Below are 20,633 nucleotides of genomic sequence, written 5' to 3'. Positions count from 1 at the left end.
CCACCAGATAGTCAATCATTTTCTTGGTCAACTCCTCATAATACACTGCTCAAAAAAATAAAGGGAACACTTAAACAACACTATGTAACTCCAAGTCAATCACACTTCTGTGAAATCAAACTGTCCACTTAGGAAGCGACACTGAGTGACAATCAATTTCACATGCTGTTGTGCGAATGGGATAGACAACAGGTGGAAATTATAGGCAATTAGCAAAACACCCCCAATAAAGGAGTGGTTCTGCAGGTGGTGACCACAGACCACTTCTCAGTTCCTATGCTTCCTGGCTGATGTTTTAGTCACTTTTGAATGCTGGCAGTGCTTTTACTCTAGTGGTAGCATGAGACGGAGTCTACAACCCACACAAGTGGCTCAGGTAGTGCAGCTTATCCAGGATGGCACATCAATGCGAGCTGTGGCAAGAAGGTTTGCTGTGTCTGTCAGCGTAGTGTCCAGAGCATGGAGGCGCTACCAGGAGACAGGCCAGTACATCAGGAGACGTGGAGGAGGGCAACAACCCAGGAGCAGGACCGCTACCTCCGCCTTTGTGCAAGGAGGAACAGGAGGAGCACTGCCAGAGCCCTGCAAAATGACCTCCTGCAGGCCACAAATGTGCATGTGTCTGCTCAAACGGTCAGAAACAGACTCCATGAGGGTGATATGAGGGCCCGACGTCCACAGGTGGGGATTGTGCTTACAGCCCAACACCGTGCAGGCCGTTTGGCATTTGCCAGAGAACACCAAGATTGGCAAATTCCCCACTGGTGCCCTGTGCTCTTCACAGATGAAAGCAGGTTCACACTGAGCACATGTGACAGACGTGACAGAGTCTGGAGACGCCGTGGAGAACCTTCTGCTGCCTGCAACATCCTCCAGCATGACCGGTTTGGCATTGGGTCAGTAATGGTGTGGGGTGGCATTTCTTTGGAGGGCCGCACAGCCCTCCATGTGCTCACCAGAGGTAGCCTGACTGCAATTAAGTACCGAGATGAGATCCTCAGACCCCTTGTGAGACCATATGCTGGTGCGGTTGGCCCTGGGTTCCTCCTAATGCAAGACAATGCTAGACCTCATGTGGCTGGAGTGTGTCAGCAGTATCTGCAAGACGAAGGCATTGATGCTATGGACTGGCCCGTCCGTTCCCCAGACCTGAATCCAATTGAGCACATCTGAGACATCATGTCTCGCTCTATCCACCAACGTCGCGTTGCACCACAGACTGTTCAGGAGTTGGCAGATGCTTTAGTCCAGGTCTGGGAGGAGATCCCTCAGGAGACCGTCCGCCACCTCATCAGGAGCATGCATAGGCGTTGTAGGGAGGTCATACAGGCACGTGGAGATCACACACACTACTGAGCCTCATTTTGACTTGTTTTAAAGACATTACTTCAAAGTTGGATCAGCCTGTAGTGTGTTTTTCCACAGTGTGACTCCAAATCCAGACCTCCATGGGTTAAAAAATTTGATTTCCATTTTTTAATTTTTGTGTGATTTTGTTGTCAGCACATTCAACTATGTAAAGAACAAAGTATTTCAGAAGAATATTTAATTAACTCAGATCTAGGATGTGTTATTTTTGTGTTCCCTTTATTTTTTTGAGCAGTGTACTTTTTCTTTTCATGCACTGTTTTGTGAATCACAGTTCGGAGCTCTCTCATCAGCCGCTGGTTTAACGAATAGGTTTGCTTAGCGGGCTCTCCATATGGTGGCTGCTCAACACCTCAGGCTCTCACACTTGCAGCCCACTCTGTCACGGACTCGCTCCTCCTCGAACTTCTTGTTGGGGTCCGGGTGGCTGGTTCTCTCCTGCTGCGTGGGGATACGGTCCGCCATGCTTGAATCCACCTCGTCTTCTCTTTCTCTGCAAAGCACCTCCTCTTCCTCTCTCTGAGGGGCTGGCATACACAAATCCTTCAGGCCCGCCCCCTAGGTTCACTTGTATTAGGGGGGTAGCACAGCCATTTCCCGCCGCACAGGGGGCGGTACACACTCCGGGAGGCTTAATGTAAAGTCTATGATGGTGCAGCCACAATTTATCTTCCCGCTCTTTTAAAGGGTTGGCACAGTGATGGCGCAGTTTAAATAACTAGAAAGCGCTCAGGCCGCCATTTTAGATGCCATCCAAAAGTCAATTCACTGACAGCAAGCAGTTTTAGTGACACAAAAATATGCATTTTCTTCCCACTTTTGACACGGCAATTTAATAGTAGGGCTCTTGTATAGTATGCCCATGCAATTTGTAATTCACATAAACACTTTTGCAGCTCAATAAAGATGTTTAAAGATTCCACAGTATTAAAGCACATGTATACAGTAGTCTCTCAAGTAAACAAGTGGGGCTTATTTTCATAAGGCACAGAGGAGTTTATCCTGTTCATGACTCCAAAATTATGTAACGACCAGGCCGCAGGGGAAAACAAGTGAGGCTACGGTGGGCTGATGGGGGTAGTAGTTGTTTGTATTCACGGTTAGCAGAGCCTCCCTGGACCAACGTACAGTGATGGGGAAGACAGCACTACATGCTCCGGCGCAATCTCGGTTGCAGGGAACACCAGCCAGATGGAAGTTGAGGTGCCCTTGATGGTATAGGTGTTTAAGGTGCTTTGGTGGCTGGGCCCCAGGTTCGTGATGCCAGCACCGTAAGGTGCAAATGATGAGGAGTCGGTTGTAATCAAACAGCTGAACATTTACTGAATCAATTGTCTTCAGGTAATCAGTACAGAATCAGTTCATTTGTATGATATAAGTGATGACTCAGAAATACGGTAGGTTCAATATTATTCCTTTTATCAGGTTTAGGCAGTTGTCAGTTGAGGAGTTCTCTTTAAGGTTGACACTTTACAACCAAGACTTCTGTAATTATTCTAAAGTCCAAAGTAAATATGCTGTTTTCTACTTATCTTGAGCTATTCAATAAGGGTGTTCTCCCTCGTGGCAGGCATCAGTCTTCTGCTACATTTTTTGCAGGATGCTCTTCTGAAGGATTCAGGTTTTTAGGATTCCACTATATCCCGGAAGGCTTCTAGTGAATAAGGACAATTCTGCGCACTAATAATCCATTTGTGTCCCAGCACTTGGAAAGTTACTCTCAGGCACCTGTGCTGGTGAGGTCCATAGGCTAGATTCAGCTGTAACCCTCACTAGACTTACTTCATATTTAAACATAGACTTATGGTCTTGTGCTTGGCTGCTGTAGAGTACAGTCGTGGCCAAAAGTTTTGAGAATGACACAAATATTAGTTTTCACAAAGTTTGCTGCTAAACTGCTTTTAGATCTTTGTTTCAGTTGTTTCTGTGATGTAGTGAAATATAATTACACGCACTTCATACATTTCAAAGGCTTTTATCGACAATTACATGACATTTATGCAAAGAGTCAGTATTTGCAGTGTTGGCCCTTCTTTTTCAGGACCTCTGCAATTCGACTGGGCATGCTCTCAATCAACTTCTGGGCCAATTCCTGACTGATAGCAACCTATTCTTTCATAATCACTTCTTGGAGTTTGTCAGAATTAGTGGGTTTTTGTTTGTCCACCCGCCTCTTGAGGATTGACCACAAGTTCTCAATGGGATTAAGATCTGGGGAGTTTCCCGGCCATGGACCCAAAATGTCAACGTTTTGGTCCCCGAGCCACTTAGATATCACTTTTGCCTTATGGCACGGTGCTCCATCGTGCTGGAAAATGCATTGTTCTTCACCAAACTGTTGTTGGATTGTTGGAAGAAGTTGCTGTTGGAGGGTGTTTTGGTACCATTCTTTATTCATGGCTGTGTTTTTGGGCAAAATTGTGAGTGACCCCACTCCCTTGGATGAGAAGCAACCCCACACATGAATGGTCTCTGGATGCTTTACTGTTGGCATGACACAGGACTGATGGTAGCGCTCACCTTTTCTTCTCCGAACAAGCCTTTTTCCAGATGCCCCAAACAATCGGAAAGAGGCTTCATCAGAGAATATGATTTTGCCCCAGTCCTCAGCAGTCCATTCACCATACTTTCTGCAGAAGATCAATCTGTCCCTGATGTTTTTTTTGGAGAGAAGTGGCTTCTTTGCTGCCCTTCTTGACACCAGGCCATCTTCCAAAAGTCTCCACCTCACTGTGCGTGCAGATGCGCTCACACCTGCCTGCTGCCATTTCTGAGCAAGCTCTGCACTGGTGGCACTCCAATCCGGCAGCTGAATCCTCTTTAGAAGACGATCCTGGCACTTGCTGGACTTTCTTGGACGCCCTGAAGCCTTCTTAACAAGAATTGAACCTCTTTCCTTGAAGTTCTTGATGATCCTATAAATTGTTGATCGAGGTGCAATCTTAGTAGCCACAATATCCTTGCCTGTGAAGCCATTTTTATGCAATGCAATGATGGCTGCACGCGTTTCTTTTCAGGTCACCATGGTTAACAATGGAAGAACAATGATTTCAAGCATCACCCCCTTTTAACATGTCAAGTCTGCCATTTTAACCCAATCAGCCTGACATAATGATCTCCAGCCTTGTGCTTGTCAACATTCTCACCTGAGTTAACAAGATGATTACTGAAATGATCTCAGCAAGTCCTTTAATGACAGCAATGAAATGCAGTGGAAAGTTTTTTGGTATTAAGTTAATTTTCATGGCAAAGAAGGACTATGCAATTCATCTGATCACTCTTCATAACATTCTGGAGTATATGCAAATTGCTATTATAAAAACTTAAGCAGCAACTTTTCCAATTTCCAAGATTTATCTAATTCTCAAAACTTTTGACCACGACTGTATTTTTCACCCCATAAGATGCATTTCCCCCCAAAAAAAGTTGTGTCTTATGGGGCGAATACGAATGAATGTTTCCATTATGGAAGCGCTCATTAGGACCGGGAAGTGGTGAAGGCTTTGTACTCACTGCTTCCTGGTGCTTGGCTGTCGGCTGTGAAGGCTGCTCACAGCGTGATTGTGCTCTGTGATCTCATGCTGTGCACAGCCTTCACAGCACAGACAGAAGACAGAGCGCGCTGAAGGAGAGGAGCGGCGGCGTCCGGAGCAGGAGAGGTAAGTGTTTTTTTTATTTTAACCCATATGTGTCACGGATGGTGTACAGGAAACAAGACAATGCAATATAATCAATGACTCACTGGATCCACAACTAAGGAACAAAAGGGAGAGCCCTGCATGGACCTGGCAGACTCTCCCTGACTGCTCAGCCTATGTGAACACCCCAAAGGTGAATGGTCGCATATCCACGTACCTCGACTATCTAATACCTGAAGACCCTACAATAGTGAGGGGACACGACCACCGGCTCCCTACACAGACAAGGAGGGAGTCAGGGTCACCTGGATCCAGCAGACAGAAAATCACAAATACATATACAGCACTTATCTTGCAGACGACTGGGAACTGGGAACTAGGAACAGCAGGCATGCACACACACTCCAGGAAGTTGTATAAGCCGCACACTACTGCATTATGGGGAGGAATTTAAAGGGAAGCAATCAGTCCAACTGCATGACAGCTGAGATAGGCTAACGAGATGAGGAACTGAAACCAAAACAAAGAGAACTCAAGGAGGAGGTTCTGAACGGTTTCTGTCAGAGCTTCTCAGCTGTCTGGTTGTGACAGTACCCCTCCCTCTACGAGTGGACTCCGGACACTCAGAGCCCACCTTCTCAGGATGGGACCTATGGAAAGCCCTGATGAGACGAGTGGCCTTAATGTCCGTCACTGGGATCCACATCCTCTCCTCAGGACTATAACCTTCCCAATGAACGAGGTACTGGAGAGAACCACGGACAAGACGAGAATCCACAATCCTAGAGACCTGAAATTCAAGATTCCCATCAACCATAATCGGAGGAGGAGGCAAAGGCGAGGGTACAATGGGTTGAACATAAGGTTTCAATAAGGACTTATGAAAAACATTATGGATCTTCCAAGTCTGAGGACGATCAAGACGGTAGGCAACAGGATTGATGACAGACAGGATCTTGTAAGGCCCAATAAACCTAGGACCCAACTTCCAGGAGGGAACCTTCAATTTGATATTCTTGGTAGACAACCACACCAGATCACCAACATTCAGGTCCGGACCAGGCACACGTCTCTTATCTGCCATACGCTTATATCTCTCACTCATGATCTTTAGATTATCCTGAGTCTTTTGCCAAATAGATGACAAAGACGAGGAGAATCTGTCCTCATCAGGTAAACCAGAAGACCCCTCTCCCGAGAAAGTCCCAAACTGCGGATGAAACCCATATGCACCAAAAAATGGTGACTTATCAGAGGACTCCTGACGACGGTTATTTAAAGCAAACTCAGCAAATGACAAAAAAGAACACCAATCCTCCTGATTCTCAGCCACAAAACAGCGCAGATATGTCTCCAGATTCTGATTGACGCGCTCTATCTGGCCATTCGACTGCGGGTGGAAAGCAGAAGAGAATGACAACCGAACCCCCAAGCGAGAACAGAAAGCCTTCCAGAATCTGGAAACAAACTGCGTGCCCCTATCAGAGACTATGTCTGAAGGAATACCATGCAATTTGACAATATGGTCAATAAATGCCTGCGCCAGCGTCTTAGCATTGGGCAAACCAGGAAAAGGGATGAAATGCACCATTTTGCTAAAACGGTCCACCACCACCAGAATCACAGTCTTCCCCGAGGAACGAGGCAGGTCCGTTATGAAGTCCATGGACAGATGTGTCCAAGGACGGGAAGGAATGGGTAAGGGAAGGAGAGGACCTGATGGCCGTGAATGAGGGACTTTGGCACGAGCGCAAGTCTCGCAGGCTGCCACAAAACCCTCAACCGACTTACGAAGCGCAGGCCACCAGAATCTCCGAGCGATGAGATCCAGTGTGGCTCTTGCCCCCGGGTGCCCAGCAAGGACCGTATCGTGGTGTTCCTTAAAAATCTTGTGTCTCAAAGCGAGAGGCACAAACAACCTCCCAGGAGGACAAAGATCAGGAGCCTCTGACTGGGCTGCCTGCACCTCTGCCTCCAATTCAGGAAAAAGAGCAGAGACCACCACACCTTCAGCCAAAATGGGACCCGGGTCTTCAAAATTCCCAGCTCCCGGAAAACAATGTGACAGGGCATCTGCCTTCACATTCTTAACCCCAGGGCGGAACGTGACAACAAAATTAAACCTTGAAAAGAACAAAGACCATCTGGCCTGTCTCGGGTTCAGACGCTTGGCTGACTCCAAGTAGGCCAGATTTTTATGGTTAGTAAACACGGTAATAGGGTGTCTGGCCCCCTCTAGCCAATGGCGCCATTCCTCAAAAGCCAACTTGATGGCCAACAATTCCCTATCTCCCACATCATAATTTCTCTCTTCGGAGGAGAGTTTCTTCGAGAAAAATGCACACGATTGCCATTTGGCAGGAGAGGAACCCTGAGACAAGACCGCACCCACCCCTACCTCAGAAGCATCAACCTCAACTATGAAGGGTAAAGAAATATCAGGTTGTACCAGGATGGGAGCGGAAGCAAAACTCTCCTTGATATTAGAAAAGGCCTTACGCGCCTCTACCGACCAGGAAGAAAAATCTACCCCCTTTCTGGTCATATCAGTGAGTGACCAAAACAACAGAGGAATAATTCAAAATAAACTTCCTGTAATAATTGGCAAAGCCCAAAAAACGCATCAGCGCCTTCTGATTCTCAGGAAGCTCCCACTCAAGCACAGCGCGGACCTTCTCGGGGTCCATGCGAAAACCAGAAGCGGAGAGAAGAAACCCCAGAAATTGAATTTCTGGAACTGCAAACACACATTTTTCCAGTTTCGTGTATAATTTATTCTCCCGCAAGATGAGCAAGACCTGACGTAAGTGTTCCTTATGAGTTTTGAAATCAGGAGAAAAAATCAAAATGTCATCCAAATACACTAATACAAATTTTCCCATTAAATGATAAAAAATGCTGTTCACGAAATGCTGAAAAACGGCTGGGGCATTCATCAAACCAAAAGGCATAACCAAATTCTCAAAATGGTCCTCAGGGGTATTGAAGGCCGTCTTCCATTAGTCTCCTTCTCTGACCCTGACCAGGTTGTATGCCCCTCTTAGATCTAATTTGGAAAAGACTTTAGCCCCAACAACCTGGTTAAACAGGTCCAGGATCAGAGGAAGCGGATAAGGGTCACGAATAGTGATACTGTTCAGCTCCCTGAAATCCAGACAAGGTCTTAAAGAACCATCTTTTTTCTTAACAAAGAAAAAGCCAGCGGCAACAGGTGACTTTGAGGGTCGTTTGTGTCCTTTTCTCAGACTCTCAGAGATATAAGCACGCATAGCGACCCTCTCAGGTTGGGAAAGATTGTATAAACGAGATTTAGGCAGCTTGGCACCTGGGATGAGATTAATAGGGCAATCGTACTCCCTGTGCGGGGGCAAATCCTGAACTCCACTCTCAGAGAAGACATCCGAAAATTCAGAGAGGAAAGGTGGTACAGTCTTAGTAGAAACCTCTGAAACAGATGTCGTGAGGCAATTCCCTCTGCAAAATCACTCCAACCATTTATTTGCCTCGCTTGCCAATCAATGGTGGGGTTATGTTTAGTGAGCCAGGGTAGCCCCAACACTAGAGGAGTAGGCAAACCGCTAAGGACGAAACATGACACATACTCAACATGAGCATCACTCACAATTAAACGGATATTGTGAACTATGCCCTTTAATGATTTCTGAGAAAGTGGAGCGGAATCAATAGCAAAAACAGGAATATCCTTTCCCAAAGTGCATACCTGGAAACCATGAGTTATTGCAAATTGATTATCAATGAGATTGACAGCTGCTCCACTATCCACAAATTTCTCACAAAAAATGCTCTTGCTCTCTAGCGCCACCCTAGCAGGTAGGACAAAACGGGAACTACAAGCAAACGGAAAACCTTCAATTTCCGCCTCAACCCTGCCAATAGTAACAGACGGAACATTTTTAAAAGATTTTTTCCTTTTTGTTTCTTTATTACTCCCAGAAGACTGCCTGAATCTCCTAGAGGGACAAACATTTGCCAAATGATTTATACCTCCACAGCAAAAACAAACCCTCCCATGCGGGCTGAATCTTCTATTGTCAGAGGCAATCAACCCCAGCTGCATGGGCTCCTGCTCAGAAGGGGCTGACAGCGACTGAGACCCCTGCGCACAGAATGAGACCGCTGCACTGTCCCGGGACTGAGTATGACAGGAAGGAGAGATCTCTCCTCTCTCTCTAAGACGCCTGTCAATACGAACGGCCTGAGACATAGCAGAATCCAAGGAGGTAGGTCTCTCATGAAAGGCAAATGCATCTTTCAATCCCTCAGAAAGACCATGGCAAAATTGACTTCGGAGTGCAGCATCATTCCAACCAGTATCAGCTGCCCATCTCCGAAATTCTGAGCAGTATATCTCTGCGGATTGTTTACCCTGGCATAACAGACGTAGTCTAGACTCAGCCAGAGCAATACGATCCGGATCATCATATATCTGACCCAGGGCTAAAAAGAATTCATCCACTGAACGGAGGGGCCGTGCCCCCTCCGGCAGCGAAAAGGCCCAGGACTGAGCGTTACCCCTGAGCAGCGATATAATGATCCCCACCCTCCGTTCCTCATCACCAGAGGAATGGGGAAGAAGGCGAAAATGGAGTTTGCAAAATGCACAAAATACTCACTACCCCCGGAGAACGTATCCGGGAGCGAGATCTTAGGCTCAGAACAAACTCCATGAACGCAAGCTGAACCGGTCACTTGAAACTGAGAAAAAGTCTTACGGAGATCAGCTACCTCTAATAAAAGACCCTGGAAGCGTTCAGCCAAAAGTGAAACCGGATCCATGCTTGAGACGGTTTTGGCGGCTTATAATGTCACGGATGGTGTACAGGAAACAAGACAATGCAATATAATCAATGACTCACTGGATCCACAACTAAGGAACAAAAGGGAGAGCCCTGCATGGACCTGGCAGACTCTCCCTGACTGCTCAGCCTATGCGAACACCCCAAAGGTGAATGGTCGCATATCCACGTACCTCGACTATCTAATACCTGAAGACCCTACAATAGTGAGGGGACACGACCACCGGCTCCCTACACAGACACGGAGGGAGTCAGGGTCACCTGGATCCAGCAGACAGAAAATCACAAATACATATACAGCACTTATCTTGCAGACGACTGGGAACTGGGAACTAGGAACAGCAGGCATGCACACACACTCCAGGAAGTTGTATAAGCCGCACACTACTGCATTATGGGGAGGAATTTAAAGGGAAGCAATCAGTCCAACTGCATGACAGCTGAGATAGGCTAACGAGATGAGGAACTGAAACCAAAACAAAGAGAACTCAAGGAGGAGGTTCTGAACGGTTTCTGTCAGAGCTTCTCAGCTGTCTGGTTGTGACAATATGAGGCTGATGGGGCTTGAACACTGCCGGGGGCTAAAATGAGGCTACTGGGGGCTGATATGAGGCTACTGGGGGTTGATGAGAGGCATGGGGCTCTTATCTGAGGTTTAATTGGGGGTCATTCACATTGGGGTCTGAGCTAAGGTCTGATTGGGGGTTTGATCTGAGGTGTTATTGGGGCCTTATTAACATTGGGGGTCTTATTGGGTCTGTCAGCTGAGGGCTGATTGGTGGTCAGACCTGAGGTGTAATGAAATTTTTTTTTTCTCATTGTCCCCCTCTAAAACCTAGGTGCGTCTTATGGGCCGGTGCGTCTTATATTGTGAAAAATACGGTAAATATTCGCGGTACTCCCTTAGCCTGGCAATGACCAAGGGGTAGAAATAGCAGACGACATGGTGGACGATGCCTGTTTCTCTCCTCCATACACTCTCCTCTGATACACTTCCTGTTCTTCTCTACATCTAACACACACCCCAAGCTATATAGATTAGTGGCACCATAACCACCTAGGGGAGGATGGGTGAAATGACATTGCCAGCCTGATTATAAGCAGATGTTTAAAGTGTCCTATTTACACACATATGTGGGACGCTGCACAGTGTTTTGCTGTCCGCCTGATGAAGCAGAGCCAAACGGATCCGTCCTGGCACACAATGTAAGTCAATGGGGACGAATCTGTATTCTCTGGCACAATCTAGCACAATAAAAAATGGATCCGTCCCCCATTGACTTTTAATGGTGTTCAAGACGGATCCGTCATGGCTATAGAAGACATAATACAACCGGATCCGTTCATGACGGATGCATGTGGTTGTATTATTGTAACAGGAGCGTTTTTGCAGATCCATGACGGGTCCGCAAAAATGCTAGTGTGAAAGTAGCCTTACTAATCTGTACTTTATAATTACTCTGCCCTTGATATAATAGAAATCCGTCCTCCATACAGTATAATGACTTCCTGATTAGCCTGTGATAGACTTGTGTTACACACAGCAGCCAATCTTCAGACGAACAAGTGTCACGCTCCAGACTCGCATGACACTTGCTCGTCTAAAAGGGGCCAAACTGTTTTTGCGCCTGATTAGTGCATAAACTGTCTATTTTCTACTCCACTCCAGTGCTAGAGTACTTTTCTTCATCTGTTTTGAGTGGTGAGTTGTGGAAAATTTTGCTTAAAATGTTGCACTTTATAAGGAGATGTGCACCTATTTTCATGCTCATACTAATTGGACCAGTCTTAGCGAATATGAACCTGTCGTACTGATAAAGAACCATTAGAGGTCAGACTAATACCAATAAGCCTAGTCTATTTTATAAAGCAATGTGATACTCTTGATAAATTCTCGAAAGAAGACCGACAGACGAAGCAAATATGCCAGTCTATTTATACTCCTAAAAACAGGCAAGCTTGATAAATGTGCCCCAATGTATGTGCCATAAAGTTCTAGTCTACTGGACAGCTAGGCTGGGTTCACACGTTGCAGTAGTGTGCCAAACAGTAGAACTGCACGTGTTTGATGTGGTTTTTACACTTTTTTTTTTATCATGTTTCACCTGTAAAAAACACATTGGAGAAAAATGAAATTTTAATACTGCAGTCAGCACATGCGGGTTTGCAGTGTAATAAGTGGTGTGCAGCACATCACTGCAATGTGTAAACCCAGCGGATCCGCAAAACACGGACCCCGGCAATGTGCGTTCCGCATTTTGCAAACCGCACATCACCGGCACTCTCATAGAAAATGCCGGACAGCACATTCCGGCCCCATTGAAAATGAATTGGTCCGCACCTGTTCCGCAAAATTGCGGAACGGATGCAGACCCATTTTGCGGACGTGTGAATGGACCCTATGAGCCTAAGAGTCCATTGCGGGAATCACACTTCATGTGTGAGCGTGATCCTCCATGCTGAAGTTGCAAGAGCGCACGGCGTTATCATGATTTATAATGCTGTGTGTCTCTGCTCTGCATGACCTTACTTCTACAGAATCATAGCGACAGCTTTCACTTCCTGCGTTGACCTATTTTCCATATATATATAGTATCTTGTCCTTATCAATATTGTTATTACTTGCATGCAATTTTGTGTATTCCCACTTGTAATCGTTTGCCCGCATGGTTGTCTCCTTTGTTTATATGTTGCCTTGACTATCTGACATCACAGTTTGTGACGCCAGATCCGGCAGGCTATTTAAATTTTGTTAATTGTACACTTACTTGTTTGACAAAGACTCGATTGTCAAGTCGTAACGCGTCACTTATTTTCCTCTATGTGGCAATAAAAAGATAGCATTATATCTACTCCCGCGAGTGCTGGTCTTCCTCCTTTGCATACTGACGGGACGCCGACCCTGGACACGTGCACCGCACATCAGCAGAACGGAGTGCCGGCTGTTTCACTTTGGTAGCTTTATGTCACTATGATCCTGTGACCGTAAGGTCAAGCAGAGGCACATAGCATTATAAATAAGTATAATGCCGTGCGCTCCTGCAAGTCCAGAACGGAGGATTACTCTCACAGACGGAGTGTGATTCCTATAATGGACTCGCTTGTGTGAACCAGCCCTAACACCACTACTCTGCTGTGTGTGTAAATAGCAATGAGGTCTCTAAAAATGAGGTGTAGCCATCTTGCCGCCTCTTTATCTTCTGCATTGCAACACTTGCAACCTCAAACGACGCAGTCTCCTGTGTAGTCAATGGGGAAGTAAAACTGCCATCAGACTCCCTTTTGCCCTGCTTGAAAATAATATTTGATTATTGTCTTTATGTCTCTTTAAAGGGGTTGTCCGGGTTCAGAGCTGAACCCGGACATACCTCCATTTCCACCCAGGCAGCCCCCCTGACTTGAGCATCAGAGCAGTTCATGCTCCAATGCTCTCCTTTGCCCTGCAGCATTTTCAAGAGTTCCGGTGACGTACCGGGCTCTCCATGGGGCTGCCAGGAAGCCCGGTGACATCACCGGCACTGATGGGCAGGCTTTAGCGCTGCCCTAGCCAGTAAAACATCTAGGGCTGCGCTAAAGCACGCCCATAAGAGCCGGTGACGTCACCGAACACACTGCCAGGCGGATGCTTCCGCCCGGCAGTGTGTTATTGCAAACAAAAGAGCCCGTGCCCTACGCGATCTAGCGCAGGGCAAGGGAGCGCATCGGAGCATGAGATGCTCCGATGCCAACATCAGGGGGACTGCCTGGGTGAAAACAAGGGTATGTCCGGGTTCAGCTCTGAACCCGGACAACCCCTTTAAGCCCTACAGAACCAAGCCAATTTTGATGATGTTTTTGTCTTTACTCCCCACTTTCCACTAGAAGTTGACACTGTTACAAATCTTCAGATATTTCAGTCACAGTAATCAGTGAATCGCTGCTTCTGTTGCTCAAGCAGGTCAACACGGATTCTGATATCACAGGATGAAGAAGGAACCTCAGTTACTTCAGGATGTTATGAAACAGGCTATATTGCAATGTACAGCTCAGGATTTCATATGTATAATCGGCGTAGTCCTAACTCTGGGACCCTCATCTATCAGGACAACGGTGGTGGCGTGACCCCAGCGCTTCCCTGTCTACAGTGGCAGCACTCATCATAGGCTGAGAGGCGGCTGTGCTTGACACTCTTCATTGAAGTTTATGGGGACTATGGAAATAGCCAAATGCTACAGTTAAAAGGGTTGTCCAAATATAAAAAATATGGAAACAGGCAGGGTAGGTGTTAAAACAGATATACTCACCAGTCAAGCCCCCTCCGTTCCAGCACTGTCATACCCATCCTCCCAGCCAGGTTTCGTGGTGGTGACTGCTGAAGCCAATCAGTTGGCTTGTGGTGTGTATCACTGAGGCCAGTGATTGTCTACAGCAGTCATGTGCCGTATATAGGTACATTATGGCTGCAAGGAAGATTGGAGCAGAGGGAGTATAAACTAGTGAGTATATGTATTGTTTAATTTTAGTACCTTCCCTTAAATTCAGACAACCCCTTTAAGGGTTCATGCACATGACCGTTGGCTGTTTTGCGGTCCGCAAATTGTGGATCCGCAAAACACGGATACCGGCTGTGTGCATTCCGCATTTTGCGGAACGGAACTGCTGGCCACCAATAGCTCTATCCTTGTCAGTAATGTGGACAAGAATGGGACGTTGTATAATTTTGCGGATGCCAAATCTGCCTTCCAAAAACCACACGTCGCACCTTTCCCTCTACGCCCTACTGTGTGCCCGTACAGTAGTTTACGGCCACATATGGGGTGTTTCTGCAAACTACAGAATTGGGGCAATAAATGTAGCATTTTGTTTGGCTGTTAGCCCTTGCTTTGTTACTGGAGAAAATGGATTGAAATGAAATTTGAGAATTAAAATTTTTGGGCAAATTTTCCATCTCCATTTGCCAATAACGCTTGTGCAACACCTAAAGGGTTAACAAAGTTTGTAAAATCAGTTTTGAATACCTTGAGGGGTGTAGTTTCTTACATGGGGCCACTTTTATGGAGTTTCTACTCTAGGGGTGCATCAGGGGGGCTTCAAATGGGACATGGTGTAAATAAACCAGTCCAGCAAAATCTGCTTTACAAAAACCATACGGCGCACCTTTCCCTCTACACCCTACTGTGTGCCCGTACTGTAGTTTACGGCCACATATGGGGTGTTTCTGCAAACTACAGAATCAGGGCAATAAATATAGCATTTTGTTTGGCTGTTAACATTTGCTTTGTTACTGGAAAAAATGAATTAAAATGGAAAATTTGCCAAAATATTGAAATTCTCAAATTTCATCTCCATTTGCCAATAACTCTTGTGCAACACTTAATGGGTTAACAAAGTTTGTAAAATCAGTTTTGAATACCTTGAGGGGTGTAGTTTCTTAGATGGGGTCACTTTTATGGAGTTTCTACCCTAGGGGTGCATCAGGGGGGCTTCAAATGGGACATGGTGTCAATAAACCAGTCCAGCAAAATCTGCCTTCCAAAAACCATACAGCGCACCTTTCCCTCTACGCCCTACTGTGTGCCCGTACAGTAGTTTACGGCCACATATGGGGTGTTTCTGCAAACTACAGAATCGGGGCAATAAATATAGCATTTTGTTTGCCTGTTAACCTTTGCTTTGTTACTGGAAAAAATGGATTAAAATGGAAAATTTTACAAGCATTAGAAGTTTAGATGCAAATCTTGAAAATTTTCAGAAATGTTCAAAAACCCACTTTTTAGGGACCAGTTCAGGTCTGAAGTCACTTTGTGAGGCTTGCATAATATAAACCACCCCAAAGTGACATTCTAGAAACTACACCCCTCAAGGTATTCAAAACTGATTTTACAAACATTATTAACCCTTTTGGTGTTCCCCAAGAGTTGATGGCAAATGGAGATTAAATTTCAGAATCTAAATTTTTAGCCAAATTTTCAATTTTAATCAATTTTTTCCACTAACAAAGCAAGGGTTAACAGCCAAACAAAACTCTATATTTATTGCCCTGACTCTGCGGTTTACAGAAACACCCGATATGTGGTCGTACACCACTGTATGGCCCCACGTCAGGGCGTAGAGGGAAAGGAACGCCGTGTGGTTTTTGGAAGGCAGATTTCGCTGGACTAGTTTATTTACACCATGTCCCATTTGAAGCCCCCTGATGCACCCCTAGAGTAGAAACTCCAAAAACTTTACCCCATTTTGGAAACTACGGGATAAGGTGGCAGTTTTTTTGGTACTATTTTAGGGTACCTATGATTTTTGGTTTCTCTATATTACACTTTTTGTGAAGCAAAGTAACAAAAAATAGAAATTCTGAAATTTCATCTCCATTTGCCATTGACGCTTGTGGAACACTTAAAGGGTTAACAAAGTTTGTAAAATCAGTTTTGAATACTTTGAGGGGTGTAGTTTCTTAAATGGGGTAACTTTTTGGAGTTTCTACCTTAGGGGTGCATCAGGGGGGGCTTCAAATGGGACATGGTGTCAAAAAACAAGTCCAGCAAAAACCGCCTACCAAAATCCATATGGCATTCCTTTCCTACTGCGCCCTGCCGTGTGCCCGTACAGCGTTTTACGACCACATATGGGGTGTTTCTGTAAACTAAAGAATCAGGGCAATAAATATGGAGTTTTGTTTGGCTGTTAACCCTTGCTTTGTTACGGGAAAAAATGGATTAAAATGGAAAATTTGCCAAAAAATACCTGTTTTGGCACCGTTTTTATTTTTTATTATTTACAACGTTCATCTGACAGATTAGATCATGTGCTATTTTTATAGAGCAGGTTGTTCCGGACGCAGAGATACCTAATATGTTTACTTTTTTAAATTTTTTTAAGTTTTACACAATAATATAATTTTTGAAACCCCAAAAACTTTTTTTTGTGTCTCCATAGTCTGAGAGCCATAGTTTTTTTATTTTTAGGGCCATTGTCTCATGTAGGGGCTCATTTTTTGCGGGATGAGACGACGGTTTGAATGGTACTGTTTTGGCGTACATACGACATTTTTGATAACTTTTATTACCTTTTTTGGGAAGTAAGGTGGGCAAAATTTTAATTTCATCATAGTTTTTATTAACATGACCGTTTTATAGATCAGAGCAGATGGGGAAGGGGAGGGAGGAGGGCTCCCTCCCTCTGTGACCCCATCCTGTCTGGGGGCTGCAAAGGCACAGCAGCCCCCCGATGGGAGAGGGAGGGAGCTCCCTCCCTCTTCACCTCTTTCATACAGCGGTCCCTATGGACCGCGGCATGAAAGGGGTTAAAACTGCTGACATCTGCACAGATATCAGCCCTTTGAATCAGAGTGTCAGCAATGAGCTGACACTCTCATTCAACCGCTCGGTCATCCTGTGAATAAACGGGGGGCGGGCGGAAGATCGCGCACCCGCCCCCCACACTGCCACCCGCCTCCCGCACCGCTGCGCCCGCAGGCACAAAAACACAGAGGGCTGCAGGGGGTGGTTAACATCGAAATATAGGCACTTTGATGTTTCTGATCCCTGCGGTCACGGACCGCAGGGATCAGAAACTTGCATAAGCGCTACAAACCGCAGGTCTGAATTGACCTGCGGTTTGTAGCGATCGGCAATGCGGGGGAGTCACAGGACCCCCTAGGCATTGTCACAGGGTGCCTGCTGAATGATTTCAACAGCCACCCCGTTCCGATCACTGCCGGCCGTGCGGCAGTGATCAAAACTACACAGGACGTACCTGTACGCCCTGGGTCCTTAAGGACTCACTAAACATGGCGTACCGGTACGTCCTAAGTCCTTAAGGGGTTAAGGAGTTAAACGGGTTGTCCCACGAAAAATATCCTACAGTTTTCAAACCAGCACCTGGATCTGAATACTTTTGTAATTGCATGTAATTAAACATTTTGTATAGCTATTGAGTCATTCAATAAAATGTATCTGTATAGTGCCACATATTTTCTTATTTCTTTGACCTGCTCATTAAGAAGGCCGCACATGCTCAGTTTCATCTTTCAACTGCCTCCTGAGCTGTGATAGGGAGAGCATGGACATGCCCCCTGAGCTGTGATAGGGAGAGCATGGACACGCCCCCTTAGCTGCAGCACAAAAGCCACTCCCCTTCTAGCTTTGTTAGAAATAGATTGTCATGTACAATATGATGTCCGATTTTCATTTTTTATATTATTCATGGGGTAACCCCTTTAAATGTTCTCCCCGAATAAGGTCTCATGCACACGAACGTAAGGACTCTGTGCCCATATGGCGGACTGCAAACGCTGAGTCTGCAATATATGGGCACTGGCCGTGCTGTGGATGCAGACCCATTGACTTGAATGGGCCTGCGACATGCAAGATACGGACATGTCATATCTTTTGCAGAGCAGAGGTACGGATCAGAAGCCCACGGAAACACTACAAAGCACTTTCATGGGCTTTCGGATCAGAAAAGATAAGATATGTTCTATCTTTTGCCGTATCAAGCAAATGGGTCTGCATCCACAGCACGGAGTTCACAGGGCCGGTGCCCGTGCATTCCGGACCACTATTTGCAGTCCACTACATGGGCACGGAGCCCTTACCTTCATGCCTATGAGCCCTAACTGTGAGGTTGGACCAGCACCTATCACACATTTATGGCATAGATAATGTAAAGATATGTTTTCTATGAAGTTCATGTGTCATACATGTATATTATAGAGCTAGTACTTGATGCTACTTCCACAAGTAGCATAAATTGGATGGGAAAAAATCTGTGACAGATTTACTGTATTTCACACTTGCAGCAGAGGATTCCGGCAGTCCGTTCCGTCGCCGGAACTGCCTGACGGATCCGGCAATCCTGACGCAAACTGATGGCATTTGTCAGACGGATCCGGATGCGGATCCGTCTGACAAAGGCATTGAAATACCGGATCCGTCTCTCCGGTGTCATCTGGAAAAACGGGTCCGCTATTATTTTTTCTCTTTTTTTACCGGCAAGTGATCAGTATTTTTGGCTGGAGAGAAAACTGCAGCATGCTGCGATATTTTCTCTGTCCAAAAAGTTCAGAGGGACTGAACTTATGCATCCTGAATGGAATACTCTCCATTCAGAATGCATCAGGATAAGGCCTCATGCACACGACCGTTCCGTTTTTTGCGGCAATTAGCGGAACGGAACAGGCGGCCCATTGTAGAAATGCCTATTCTTGTCCGCAAAACGGACAAGAATAGGACATGTTATATTTTTTTTGCGGGGCCACAGAACGGAGCAACGGAGTGCTGTCCGCATCTTTTGCAGCCCCATTGAAGTGAATGGGTCCGCACCCGAGCTGCAAAAACTGCGGCTCGTATGTGGACCAGAAATACGGTCGTGTGCATGTAGCCTAAAACTGATCGATTTTTGTCCGGTATTGAGTTCCTGTGACAGAACTCAATACCGGAAAACAAAAACGCTATTGTGAAAGTACCCTTAGTGGTACACAGCAACCAATCAGATTCCACCTTTGTGCCTCTGGAAAATGAAATGGAATCTGATTGGTTGCTAAATCTCCCCCAAAATCTGCAGCATTTCCTCTATGTGTGAACATACCCTGAAAGTGCCAAGTGGAGGCAGATCCTGTAATACAGTATATATATATATAATGTGTTCCTGTTTTAACATAGGACATTGACCAATGGTTTACAATTTTTTCCCTTACATTGAGTAACAGGATAGATGGTGCAATACCCTGAGCTGGTGGCTCTGGTGTGGTGCAGAAGGGGTTAATGCGTCAGCTGGGTGTCAGACTCCCAGCAGCACCTCCCCCGGTGTCTAATGTCAGTTCTTCCACAGAACATACAAGCCTCACTAGTGCTGGTGAGAGGACATCCCACCCAGCGAGGAGGTGAGTGCATGCCATCTGCAAGGACTCCCAGGACTCACTTTCTGTAGACCTCTGTGCTGTCCTATTGTATATTGCTGACTTCTAACAAACTTTAGGGCCCCAATTACACTGAATTTCATGCGTCTAACCTTGTAGGTTGTGGTTTTTCACAATGCAGAGACTACCTTATAAATGGGGCTTTTCAAAGATCTGTCTTCCCGTCACTTTACCATCTAGAAATAACGTTTAGAGATGAGCGAATCTTTAAAAAATCTGTTTTCCAGCAATTCTTCAAGCTGTTCATTGCTCTAATTCACCGCAGAACTGTACAAATCTGTTCTATGGTCTCTAATTGTGACTAGGGATGAGCAAGTTTGGCGTACAAGGTTCGGATTATCTTAGAATTGCGTTATGGATTCTGCTACTACGGAACATAACTTATGGGTCTGTGGTAGCGGAGTCCATAACGAAATTCTTAGATAACCCGAACCTTGTATGCCGAACTTAAAAACACAAGCTCGCTCATCCCTATTTGTGACCTAAGGCCTCATGCACACGACCGTATGTATTCTGCGGTCTGTAAAAAACGGATCCGCAAAAAAATACGGATGACGTCCGTGTGCCTTTCGTATTTTGCGGAACGGAGCAGCTGGCCCCTGATAGAACAGGACTATCCTTGTCCGTAATGCTGACAATAATAGGACATGTTCTATTTTTTTGCGGAACGTAAATACAGCCCTACGGAAACAAAATGCACACGGAGTAACTTCCGTTTGACCCATTGAAATTAATGGTTCCGTATACTATCCGCAAAAAAAACCAGAATGGACACGGAAAGTAAACAAGATCATGAGCCCTTAGGTTGTCTTTAGGACTGAAATGTGGATTTTCATGAAGGAGTTTTTTTTAGCAATTCTCTTCCATGTGCTTTGGGAAAAAATTGGCAGCGGAAACTGAGCTGCTTGTCAATTC

The 20,633-nt window shown here is 45.7% G+C and overlaps 1 protein-coding gene across 1 annotated transcript in view; it reads left to right on the top strand.

The window, feature by feature from the left end:
* Nucleotides 1–19,608: 19,608 nt before the first annotated feature.
* The window catches only part of MOGAT1 (monoacylglycerol O-acyltransferase 1), a 38,310-nt gene continuing 37,285 nt past the window's right edge, over nucleotides 19,609–20,633 (top strand). The window contains exon 1 of the mRNA XM_040427996.1: nucleotides 19,609–19,682. The gene's annotated coding sequence lies outside the window, so the exon portion shown is untranslated. The remainder of the gene's footprint in view (nucleotides 19,683–20,633) is intronic.

This window comes from Bufo bufo, chromosome 4 (genome assembly GCF_905171765.1).
Source record: "Bufo bufo chromosome 4, aBufBuf1.1, whole genome shotgun sequence".
Taxonomy (NCBI): Eukaryota; Metazoa; Chordata; class Amphibia; order Anura; family Bufonidae; genus Bufo; species Bufo bufo.
Note: the sequence above shows the minus strand (reverse complement) of the source record. Positions and strands in the feature narration are given on the sequence as shown.